We start from the raw sequence: 13,117 nt of genomic DNA, 5'->3' as shown, positions 1-13,117 counted from the left end.
GGAAAACGATAAAAGGATTTTCCGTTCTTAAGCTTTATGCCACTTCTATCGTGAGAACGAATATTGCAGTTTATAACACAGCAGGTAGACGGCATCTTGAACACTGCGTTCTTCCCTCCATGCAATCAAGTCTGGCGCCTACTGTTTGTGCCGCGGATTCCCAAAATGCTTTGCGTTCACCACTGGTAAAACGTCACGATGACGTCACATTAGCACTCTTCACCTATATCTGCATTTTCAGAAGAGCGCCCAATCAGACCGCCATGATGCCCCAAACTGCTGTACGTGTCTATGATGCCGAAAAATGCCGTACAGGAAGGCAGCATACTAGGGTTTGAGAAACAGCCCTACTCACGCTGCGTCGGAAGGATTAGTCGAGTCTACTAAAAACTGAAAGTTAACACGAAACCGCAATTGATTATCGTGAGCACGGTAGAGCACCTGCATAACGCTTTCCCGCCTGAACATCTCTGAGCGCTGTTAATCATTATAAAGGTTGGTAAGCCTCCGGAGAGGTGCATATTATAAAATAAAGGAATTTATGTTTAGAGTTTAGAAAATGAACGTGTATTTTTTTTAGTTGCTCTTACTCATCCACGACGGAGCCTTAATTTTTTTAGGCGTTGACATATTTGCAGTAAAAAGAACAAAGATTTCTAATCGTTGACCGCATGTTTTATAAAAAATGTGAAATAAGTATTCTTTGACTTCCTGCAGGGTTAGCTTAAAAAAATTTATTTGTTCGCTTTGTGCTTGTTTGTATACTATATGACGTTGTACCTCACAAGTTGCTTTACACAGAAATGTCCATCCATCCATCCATCGTCAACCGCTTATCCTGTGTACAGGGTCGCGGGGGGCTGGAGCCTATCCCAGCTAACATAATCAGCTGATATAGCACACACAGAAATGTGATATTTTCAAATAAAGTACAGAAAGTTTGTAACACTTTATAATAAGGTTCCATTCGTTAACATAAGCCTAGTTAATGCAGTAGGTATTAAGAACAAACAATGAAATATATATATATATATATTTTTTTTTTTTTTACAGCATTTATTAATTTTAGTTATTGTTACATAATAAAAATACAATTGTTCATTGTTAGTCCATGGTGCATTCACTAATGTTAACATGTACAGTTTTAGATTACATTTTTAGATTAAGGCTATAGGCTGAAACTAACATTAAGATTAGTAATTGCTGTAAAAGTATTGTTCATTGTTAGTTTCTTTTAACTAATGTTATTAACTAGTGTTAACAAATGGCGTCTTATTGTAATGTAAAGTATTACCAGAAACTTTGTGTTCACCCCGCCTCTGGAAAGCTCAACTCATGATATGCCTTTTGATTCCTGACTCCTGCTCAGTTGTCAAGAAGTCGAGATCTGAGGAACGTGCAGTGTTAGAACGATCTGATATCTGAGCAGAAGCACTGGACCCTTCAACACGGGTGAGTCCACAATAATGTACCATCTTGAGACCCGTCCATTCATTAGGGATACATCAAGCTCTCTCATGCCTCCTTGCAGTTCTCCTTAAAATGGGATTTTCCTATATATATCAGTCTGATATTTATTGTCAAATTCATAGGCATATTCCGTTCTGCCCTCACAATTTATGGATAATTTTAAGCTTCACTTGATGCAGATTGTTATAATGGGTGATTTATTCAGCAAATGAACAGGTGGCAACATTTTACTGTTGTCTTGGGAGATTCTTGGCTCTTATCTTCCCCCAAATCTTTGACCTCTTTCAAAGACAATTTAAGTTGACTCTTCCCTCATAGTAATGTTTGAAACTCATCTACTAACTTGTTTATAGTTCAAACTTAAGTGTTTACTATATGGAACAACTTTTACCTGGAAAAGTTCTGCATACCTCTAACACAAACAATTCATTCTATCAGGTTGATTTTATGAAACGTTGAGATCACATTTCTCAGCGTTAGATTAATTGCTTTATGTATAAGATGTCAGTCAATATGCAGTGCTACGTTATACATGGATCCTTAGAGTCACATAAATGTTTAACCGAACCTGCAACAAGAGATTGAGCGCTGTTGTTAATGTGTTGAAAGATAAAGTGTTTTGCAAGTCTCTTAAGACTAACCTATTACAGTTTTTCTCAACCGCTTTTACTTTTTCATCCTAACTCAAGTCAATGCTCTCAAAACAATTAAAGTTAGATAGTTTACCCCAAAACATTTTAATTCTCACATAATTTACTACCCCTCATGCCATCCCAGTCTTCTGTAGAACACAAATGAAGATTAAACTCAATAAATCACATAAAAGCTGCATAAAAGTTATCCATAAGACACAAGTGGTTAAATCTTTGTGATTTAAAAAATTAAAGAAAATCTGTATTTTCAGAAGCAATATAATAGGTGTGGGTGAGAAATAGATAAATGTTTAAGTCCTTTTTTAGTATAAATCTCCACTTTCACATTCTTGCATTGAAAGGGCCCACAGAGCTGAGATCTTCTACAAGTCTTTGTTTGGGTTCTGAAGAAGTAAGTCATACACAACTGGGATAGCAAATGGGTGAGTAAAAATGAGAGAATTCAAATTTTTTTGAGTAAACTTTCCTTTTAACACAGCCATCTGATTACTTTGTAATTGTCCTAAACAAATTGTAAGCTTTCATTAATTTCATACAAAAAACACTGCATAAATTTCACAACAGTTCACACAGCCAACCAAAACTTTAATATATCTAGTAAAACATATTGGTTTACACAAATCACAAAAATTTATGTACCATTTTTCCAAACACAGCAAACAATACTCAATTTGTCATATTATCAATTGCATATTATAGCCCCCAATTGATACCTGTTAGGTTTAGTAATACACACAGGAAATGCAATTTACGAAGTTATTTACACAGCTATCAGAATGAACATTAACACAAACTAGCATTAACTATTAAAAAAAAAGGGAAAGTGGATATAGAACAAGAAAAGAATGAGAATGAGAAGGATAAAAGGAGAGGAGTAAGAGGTGGTGGAGTGGGTAGAGGAAGGGGTGGAGTGAGAGGAAGACTGGAAGAGGTAGCAAGAGATGAGGGGAGAATAGAAGGTGCAAGAAAAGGAGTAGGAAGAGTAGAGGACAGGGAGAAAAGATGGGTAGAGTGGATTGCATTGGTGTAGAGCAGTGGTTCCCAACACTGTTCCTGGAGGCCCCCCAACACTGCACATTTTGTATATATCCCTTATCTGACACACCCAATTTAGGTCATGGAGTTACTAACGAGCTAATGAGTTGAATCAGATGTGTTTGATTAGGGAGATATCCAGAATGTGTTGGGTTGGGGGTGCTCCAGGAACAATATTGGGAACCACTGGTGTAGTGAAAAGTTCAAGAAGAGAAATTGTAGGACATGAACAGAGAGGAAGGGGACAGCAGGGTGGAGACATAGAGGGAAAGGGTACAGACAGGTTTCAAATGAAACAGGTGCCACCCTAATTGACCATGTAATAAATCAGAAGCTGGGCAGAGATTTCAGCCCAACATAAACGGATCCACAGTGGCTTCAATTAATCGGACATTTCAGAGGGAATGTTGGTAAGTAACTCTGGCATTCCACTTCTACTGTATATTTATGGGTGTTGTAGTACTATACTATGATTGTTCTCTAAATGTACCTAATTGTCCAAAAAACTTTTCATGCGTGAACTTCAAGAATATTCTGGCAAACAAGGCTCTTTTCTATTGAATAATAGTGTGGCATTGTTGACAGTGGTCTAGAACAATGCCATCTCCCTCAAAGAAATTTAGCAAAAAATAGTACAGAACAATCATCTATTACATAATATTCAATAATGCAGTCTGGCCACAATTGTTCATGTTGTAATGAGAAATGCCATCCAGATGAAGCAGGTATACAAAAAACCCTTTGAGAGGAACTTTATCAGAGTGAAAGAGACACAGAATTACTGTACTTTACAATACAAAGCTATTCCTGGAACTTATATACTAGGGATGTGCATGGATAGTCAACATTCAGTTAATTGTTCGATGCGCCAGTGTTCTAATAACAAAATGAGTATTTGGTTATTCTGCATGTTCAGTCAAGGTCTTCAACCTGATCCAGCCTGACGTGCCTGACAAACTTCAGGTTTTGGGCCAGGTTTGGGCAATTTTCTTTAGTATAGGGCGAGTTAGGGGCTGTTCATAAGTGTTTATGTGCGTGTGCTGTACAGATGTCTTTGACCGTTGTGCCAGATCTCACTTTTTTTCAGCATCTCGTGCAGGACCACCATATTTTATAGGCACTGTGTCAAGTTAAAAATTTATAAAGCATTTTGAGACACCATGCACATGACAATACTAGCTAGTGTTCATTGCCTCACAGAAATGTGAATCTGCCTGGGCCAATCACATGTATTTTCCATGGGTTAAGAATACAATGTTTGCAGGTAGTGACAGTTTGATTATACACGGAGTACTTTATTATGAACACCTGTACACCTACTTATAGATGTGATAATCTAATCAGCCAATATGTGGCAACAGTGCAATCATGCATTTATTGGTCAGAAGCTTCAGTTAATATTCACTTCAACCATCAGAATGGGTAAAAGAAAATTTGATCTCAGTGATTTTGACCATGGCATGATTGTTGGTGCCAGACGGGCTGGTATTTCTGTAATTGCTGATCTCCTGGGTTTTTCACGCACAACGCAACAATCTCTTGAGATTTCTCAGAATGGTACCAAAAAATAAATACACAGTGAGCTGCAGTTTTGCGGACTGAAACACCTTGTTGATGAGAGGGGTCAACAGAGAATTGCCAGTCTGGTTTGAGCAGACGGAAAGGCTATGGTAACTCAGAAACCAACTGTACAATTGTAGTGAGCAGAATAGCATTTCAGAATACACAACGCGTCAAACCTTGAGGCAGATAGGCTATAACAGCAGACCACGTCATGCACTATATTAGAACCATAGTGTTCCTAATAAAGTGCTCCGTGAGTTTATTTATTTTACTTTAATGATTTTATCATTTGAGATATATATTCTTAGGCTTATACGTCACTGTGCACTTTATTCCCCACTATTTTGAGTAGTGTTTGACACTTATCCACTGCAATAAACATATTTTTCCCAAATCCCAACTAACCCTCGAGGTACAATATTACAAACTGTAACCATGCACATCCCTACTACAGTATACACCATTCCACTGTAAGTGGGAAAAAAAAGGCCTCTCTATGCCTAGTGCTGCATCAATAATACTTACTAACAATACTTACTGTATTGTAAATTTGTTCTTTTTACTCTTGAGGATTTTGGAGTTTGATGACCGTTTGAAACGTTCAAACTTTACAAAGAAGAGAATAGGGAGGAATGTGATTGACCAGCATGCAACAGTCGATGATCATGGACAATGGGGAGGCTACACCAATTTCAATGAATGGTGTTGTGAGAGACAGTGCTGATACAGAAAGGACCCTACATTTTTAAAACCGCCTCAATGAAATCCTCTTTCCACAAGATGACCAGGAGAAAGATTAGCAAAATTTTGTAGTTGTTGGGACAATGTCCCATTTCATCATTTAGCGCTGGTGCTTTCAGGGTGACCATACTCTCCTTTCCTGAAACCATTTGAGAAGTTCTTCTCTTGGAGGCGGAAAATGTTTGATCGCAACCTTACAACCAAGTCTTCAAGCAATGGAAGATGCCTGTGAAATGTTTAGGCAGAGTCTTGGATCAAGCATGGATTCAACATTTTACAGTTTTTTTCCCCACAATGCATGGCTTGCAAGAATATATTCTGTGAGGTAGATGAAATTCTCTGGTATGATGTAAATAATAGCTGTGATCAATAAAGTCAAGTCATTGCAGTACACATTTGTTGCATGGTTATGTGTGTTTGTATTCATATACTGTGTGTGTAGATACACACTACCGTTCAAAAGTTTGGGGTCACTTGCCTGAAATGTTTCTCATGATTTAAAAAAAAACAACTTTTGATCTGAAGGCATATGCTTAAATACCAAGAGTACATTACTGCAAAATCTAGGCAAAGTGTGGCCACTTAACAAAAATATTACATGGGTTTGATTTATTTTGGATTTTTAAAAAAAAAAACATAATTCCGATATCTCCATTTCTATTGTCCCATAGTTGTAATAAAATCAAATCACTTTGTCACACTACCCTGTACACAAGTGCAACAGTAGGTGAAAGTCTTCACTAATTACTATACTATTATTCTAAGATGTGAAAAAAATAAAGTGACCCTAAACTTTTGAACGGTCGTGTACATGTATTTTTTGGGGGGGAGAAACTTGTATAACATCTCATTGAAAAACATTATTTAGAATAAACAAATTTTCATTAGTGTGTTTGTGTGTGTAGATAATGGAGGACACTGCTATAGTTTTGATGTTAGGATTTACTTTTAATAAATGCATTATTAGAAAAAAGTACAGTTCTTCATTATGCAGTGAAATTGAATTGTTTGGCTAAATTTAGAGTGCTTAGTTGGCTGTGTTAATTGCTTCGAGAGAAATTGCATTAGTTTGTTTAAATTTGTAAAATCGTTTGAGAAAAACAAATGCATTTTGTGCTGATCTATCTGTGTTTTGTCATGTTAAGAGCCCTGATTGACAATATCCAGTAACACTTTTTTTGTGTGTGTAAAAGTGTGTGCTGTGTTGATTTAATATCTTTTCAATGTATATGGCATCACACAAAACCTCTTCAAACGTGAAATGCTTTGTGCAGAGTTAAGACAATAGCCAATACTACTTGACTCTTTACATGATGTGCTGGCATCTTTATGAGCACTCTGGAAGAATTTAACAATCAAACCGAATGCAATTTTAGAGTTTTTAGGAAAAATTGATTTTAAAAACCTTTTATAGAATTGCTTACACATTTCTCGCAATGGAAATAGCCATAGAAGCTGACATGGCGATAAAAACAAACAACAACAACTTGCATCTTTATGGCATGCTACCAAACTCAAATGATGAGAGATGTGGAACGGCTTAAATATGAGAAAGTTTGTGTTTCTAAACGTGTTTATAAAAATAACATTTGGAATTTATGGGTGTAAGCATTACCCATGGTGAGAGCTTTCCAATTCTACTCTCGGATTATACTATTTCAAAATTTGTAACAGTTCAAATATTTGGTAGATGACTTGCGTCAGATTTATGACTATTTTGATTATTTTTATTTTCTAGTTGTTCTTTAGCTTGGTATTTTGTAGCAGGTATGTTAGGATTAAGTGTTCAAATGTTTTACAGTTGTCAGCAGAGTTAATTCCATTAAGCTAATGTGACACTTTTGGCACTTTTCCACTGCACATTACGGTTCGACTCGCCTCGCCTCAACTCTACTCTCTTTACTTTTTGGAGCTTGCATTTCCACTGCAGTTTAAAGTGCCATCTCAACATGGGTGGGATTATAGGCTGATCGTCATAGTTGCACCAACTCTACTGCCGTGACATCATCTTAAACATGACACAAACTGACCAAAACAATAACACGTCCGCTAGCTGTTAGCTACTAGCTCATTGTGCGGCATAAAGCAGTGTGTTGCATGGTGATTTTACACAAGTGTAACCGTTAAATTGGCCTGGTTGTTTTAGAAGCAAGCTTTCAGTAGCTGGTCAACTAAATAAAGTGAAGCTTTCAAGCAGAGTATAGAGTTAACATAAAACATACCTTCCTCTGTCGTGGAACAATGCCAGTCCAGGGCACTCTCCCTCCCATTGCTCGCCGGTTTAGATGGCGTCCATTTGGTCGAACCACTTTTCCTTGATGGTTCTGTAATCACTTTTAAGTGTTTTTAACTTTTCCCTACACTGTTGGTAGGAAGTCATGTGTGGCCAACAGCTGAGACATTTCCTGGGACTTTTTTGTTTCGCTCATCGCTAACGAGTGGACCCTCTGCACTTCGTTTATTGACCACGGCGTGGTTTTGCATACAGCCATTTCTTTTTTCACAATTTGAAAGTCGTGTAAACAAATTATACTGTTCTGCTGTTACTAACTTTAAAACTAGTGGGTTGATGTCGCTTGTCAAATCCAGTGACGCTGATAGTGACTTCTTTCTGACCAATCAGTGATCTGCAGGATTTTGACGTCACATTTAGTATCGGCTTGCTTGGAACCTCAACCGAGGTTGTACTAAAAAAAGTACCAGGTACCACGTACTATCCACAGTGGAAAACCGCCAAAAGCGAGTTGAGTCGAGTTGTACCGTGCAGTGGAAAAGCCCCATTTGAACCCCAGTGAACAAAGTCTATATGACTATATGTCTATATGTTTTGTGGTGAATAACTACTTTGAGAATGTTTGGGCCATTTGTTATTGTGATATATATGTTATTGTTATTGTCTTTCAGTTTGCAAGGTGTAAAGAATGGCTGACTGTTGCTCTCCAAACACGTTGCTCGGCCTTGCTGAATCAAACATTGTAGTATGATGCCATTCATTCTTGGAAACATTCCTGTCATAATACAACTCTTGAGTAAGACACTTATCTAAACAGCCCTCTGGTCTTTTTTTTTTTTTTTTGTAATTATTATTATTTTTTTTTTACACCAGTTGTCTTGTATCTGAATGATCTTTGGGGAAGCACCTGTTTAAAAATAGCCAGGTGAATTATTTCTTTTGATTATCACTGGTCAGCCAATATTAGATTTCACATGGTCGATACTGATATGTATTGTAATTGCTGATATAATGCCTATATATTACACAATTTATAATAAAATGTAATGGTGGCATGCACATTGTATGCAATTAAACTTTATTTGAAATGGTATTCACAAAAAAAAGTTCAGTGCCAAGGCTGTTGGCAGGTTTTGTAACTGACATAAAGGGAAATTAACACTTCTGTAAATTGGCCAAGCAGACCCAGATAATATAAAAATTGCCAAATATTGGTTAATCTACTAATATACAAAAAAATATATATTATTTGAAAATGGAAAATGTGGACTTTCCATTGATGAGGCTGTTTGTAGACTTTCAAACTTACTCATGGTGGAATGACCTCTTCTGTTAATTGGGCAAAATTTTCGGCCGATTAATATAATCTCTCAAAATCCTACAGATTAATCTGCTTGACCTATATATTGGTCGATCACTAATTCACTAAGATTAAAGGCAGGTTGGTACTACTGAATTTAATTTGGACTGGGTTGCACTGACCTCAGCCAGTATCTGTCTTTATACTTAAGGCATGGGGCTGTGTGTCAGACTGGTTAAACTTTGGGTAATTCTGGGGCAGTGATGAAGTTTGAGTAAAATATTTTCCTCTTGTACTTCAGTAATGGAGAAATACCTGTATGCAAACATACTTTAACAAATTTAATTGCTTAAAGAAGGGCCAACATAGTCTCATGACAACTTGTAATGATTAATATGAGATGGAAACAATCGACTGTGATCAAATCTGTTAACACATTTCATATTTATTTATGGTATACAAATGACCGGTCATACACTTCCCTCGTTTTGTTGCTAACCCTGGTATTTTTTTTTTCTTTCTGTGGTATGCAAAAGTTATTTTCCTATTAAAATCATGGTTCGATTTAAGTTAAGAATGTGCAAAAGTACCCGATTAATAGAGTATTCATTCAGCTTTAAATATTCGACTGGTAAAAACATTACTCAAAAAATACAATTTGATTTTAATTTGTGCCTTTGTATTCTGTGGGCAACATGGGATTTGCTTCTCTCACCTAAATCCCCCCAAAAAGAAAATGCTGCCATTATTTAAAGGGATTGTAACACTTCAGAAGACTTGGAATGTACAGTTGAAGTCAGAAGTTTACATACACCTTAGCCAAATACATTTAAACTCAGTTTTTCACAATTCTTGACAATTTATTGTAGAAATCATTCCCTGTCTTAGGTCAGTTAGGATCACTACTTTATTTTAAGAATGTGAAATGTCAGAATAATAGTAGAGAGAATGATTTATTTCAGCTATTATTTATTTCGTCACATTCCCAGTGGGTCAGTAGTTTACATTCACTTAGTATTTTGTAGCATTGCCTTTAAATTGTTTAACTTTGGTCAAACGTTTTGGGGAGCCTTCCACAAGCTTCTCACAATAAGTTGCCGGAATTTTGGCCCATTCCTCCATAATGGGCCAAAGAATAGGTGTAACTGAGTCAGGTTTGTTGGACTCCTTGCTCGCACACGCTTTTTAAGTTCTGCCCATAAATATTCTATTGGACTGAGGTCAAGGCTTTGTGATGGCCACTCCAATACCTTGAATTTTTTGTGCTTAAGCCATTTTCCACAACTTTGGAGGTATGCTTGGTGTCATTTGCCCATTTGGAAGTCCCATTTGTGACTGAGCTTTAACTTCCAGGCTAATGTCTTGAGATGTTGCTTCAATGTATCCACATAATTTTCCTTCCTCATGATGCCATCTATTTTGTGAAGTGCACCAGTCCCTCCTGCAGCAAAGCACCCCCACAACATGATGCTGCCACCGTCCATGCTTCACAGTTGGGATGGTGTTGTTCAGCTTGCAAGCCTCACTCTATTTCCTCCAAACATAACAAAGGTCATTACGGCCAAACAGTAAAATTTTTTTGTTTCATTAGACCAGAGGACATTTCTCCAAAAAGTAAGATCTTTGTCCCCATGTGCACTTGCAAACACTGGCTTTTTTATGGTGGTTTTGGAGCAGTGGCTTTTTCCTTGCTAAGCAGCCTTTAAGATTATGTAGGACTTAAGACAACAACTTGTTAAGAACAAGATAGGACTTGTTTTACTGTGGATATAGATACTGGACTACCTGTTTCCTCCATCTTCACATGGTTCTTTGCTGTTGTTCTGGGATTGATTTGCACTTTTCACACCAAACTATGTTCATCTCTAGGAGACAGAATGGGTTTCTTTCCTGAGAGGTATGATAGCTGCGTGGTCCCATGGTGTTTATACTTGCATTATATTGATTGTACAGATGAATGTGGTACCTTCAGGCATTTGGAAATATGATAAAGGATGATCCAGACTTGTGGAGGTCCACAATATAATGCAAGTTGTTTTTTTTTTTTTTTTAGGTTTTGGCTGATTTCTTTTTATTTTCCCATGATGTCAAGCAAAGAGGCACTGAGTTTGAAAGTAGGCCTTAAAATACATCCACAGGTACACCTCCAATCAGAAGTTAATTGTCTTGACATCATTTTCTGGTATTTTCGAAGCTGCTTAAAGGTACAGTTAACTTAGTGTATGTGCTCTGGAATTGTGATGGTCAATTAAAAGTGAAACAATCTGCCTGTAAACAATTGTTGGAAAAATTACTTGTGTTATGCACAAAGTAGATGTCCTTAACAACTTGCCAAAACTATAGTTTGCTGTGAAGTTGTTAAAATTTTAAAGACTTCAACCTAATTGTATGTACATTTCTGACTTCAACTGTACATTTTATTAATATTACTACAGTGAATAATACATTTTACTTTAAAGTAGGGCTTTTAATCAAATTAATTACATGGTGTCCCGATTAATTAATCGCATATACAAATATTTGCTGAGAAAGCCCCTCATATATAACAAAAGCTCAATATACAATGATTATACATATTTATATCAATATATAATTATACATAGCTATCTTTTAAATATTTAAAAATTGTATATATCTCCAACTATATATATAAAATATTCTGATAATTAAAATGCTTTAAATATTTAAAAATTGTATATATCTCCAACTATATATATAAAATATTCTGATAATTAAAATGCTTTACATTCGATAAGGCCATATAAAAAGCGGCTTTATAATACAATGTATTGTTTACTACCATATTATTGATCATAAGTTAATCATTGGCATACTGTTCTCAGCAATCCATTTCACTAGTGAATTTGTCAATCAGTTGGAGATTTATTATGAAGGCTTGTTTAAGGGCCCGTCAATTTACACCAACAAACGTGGACCTCCACAAGACTGGGTCTTCCTTGGGAGCAATTTCCAAATGCCTGAAGGTACAACATTCATCTGTACAAACAATAGTATGCAAGTATAAACCCCATGGGACCACGCAGCCATCATACTGCTCAGGAAGGAGACTCATTCTGTCTCCTAGAGATGAACGTAGTTTGGTGCGAAATGTGCAAATCAATCCCAGAACAACAGCTAAGGACCTTGTGAAGATGCTGGAGGAAACAGGTAGACAAATATCTATATCCACAGTAAAACAAGTCCTATATCGACATATCCCAAAGGTTTCTCAACAAGGAAGAAGCCAATGCTCCAAAAACAGTTTGCAAGTGCACATGGGAACAAAGATCTTACTTTTTGGAGAAATTTCCTCTGGTCTAATGAAACAAAAATTGAACTTTTTGGCCACAATAACCATTGTTATGTTTGGAGGAAAAAGAGTAAGGCTTGCAAGCTGAACAACACCATCCCAACTGTGAAGCATGGAGGGTGGCAGCATCATGATGTGGTTATTCTTTGCTGCGGGAGGGACTGGTGCACTTCACAAAATAGGTGGAATCACGAGGAAGCAAAATTGTTTGGATATATTGAAGCAAAATCTCAAGACATCAGCCAGGAAGTTGAAGCTTGATCGCAAATGGGTCTTCCAAATGGACCGTGACCCCAAGCATACCTCCAAATTTGTGGAAAATGGCTTGAGGAGTACAAAGTCATGGTATTGGAGTGGCCATCACAAACCCCTGACCTCAATCTGATTGAAATTTGTGGGCAGAATTTTAAAAGCATGTGGCCCACAAACCTGACACAGTTACACCAGTCTTGAGGAACGGGCCAAAATTCCAACAAGTTATTGTGAGAAGCTTGTGGAAGGCTCCCGTTTGACCCAAGTTAAACAATTTAAAGGCAATTCTACCAAATACTAACAAAGTGTATGTAAACTACTGACCCACTGGGAATGTGATGAAAGAAATAAAAGCTGAAATAAATCATTTTCTCTACTATTATCCTGACATTTCACATTCTTAAAGTAGTGATCCTAACTGACCTAAATATTAAATGTCAGGACTTGTGAAAAACTGAGTTTGGCTCATGTATTTGGCTAAGATGTATCTGTAGGTATTTGCTGTGTGTCCCATATATGGTCCGGTGCAGCAGTAACTACTGTTTGTTCTGCAGCACAAT

General features: G+C 36.8%; 1 long non-coding RNA gene across 3 annotated transcripts; it reads left to right on the top strand.

Moving 5' to 3' along the window:
* Positions 1-246: 246 nt before the first annotated feature.
* On the top strand, positions 247-8,648 carry LOC127625854 (uncharacterized). 3 transcript variants are annotated; one of them, XR_007968375.1, is made up of 3 exons: positions 247-495; positions 1,370-1,452; positions 8,367-8,648. It is a non-coding gene; the product is annotated as an uncharacterized LOC127625854 (long non-coding RNA). The 3 variants fall into 3 exon arrangements; XR_007968376.1 differs by lacking the exon at positions 8,367-8,648 and adding an exon at positions 5,292-5,836; XR_007968374.1 differs by lacking the exon at positions 8,367-8,648 and adding an exon at positions 2,465-2,987.
* The last annotated feature ends 4,469 nt before the right edge of the window (positions 8,649-13,117 follow it).

Source organism: Xyrauchen texanus, chromosome 32 (genome assembly GCF_025860055.1).
Source record: "Xyrauchen texanus isolate HMW12.3.18 chromosome 32, RBS_HiC_50CHRs, whole genome shotgun sequence".
Taxonomy (NCBI): Eukaryota; Metazoa; Chordata; class Actinopteri; order Cypriniformes; family Catostomidae; genus Xyrauchen; species Xyrauchen texanus.
This window is presented reverse-complemented; position numbering and strand designations above follow the sequence as displayed.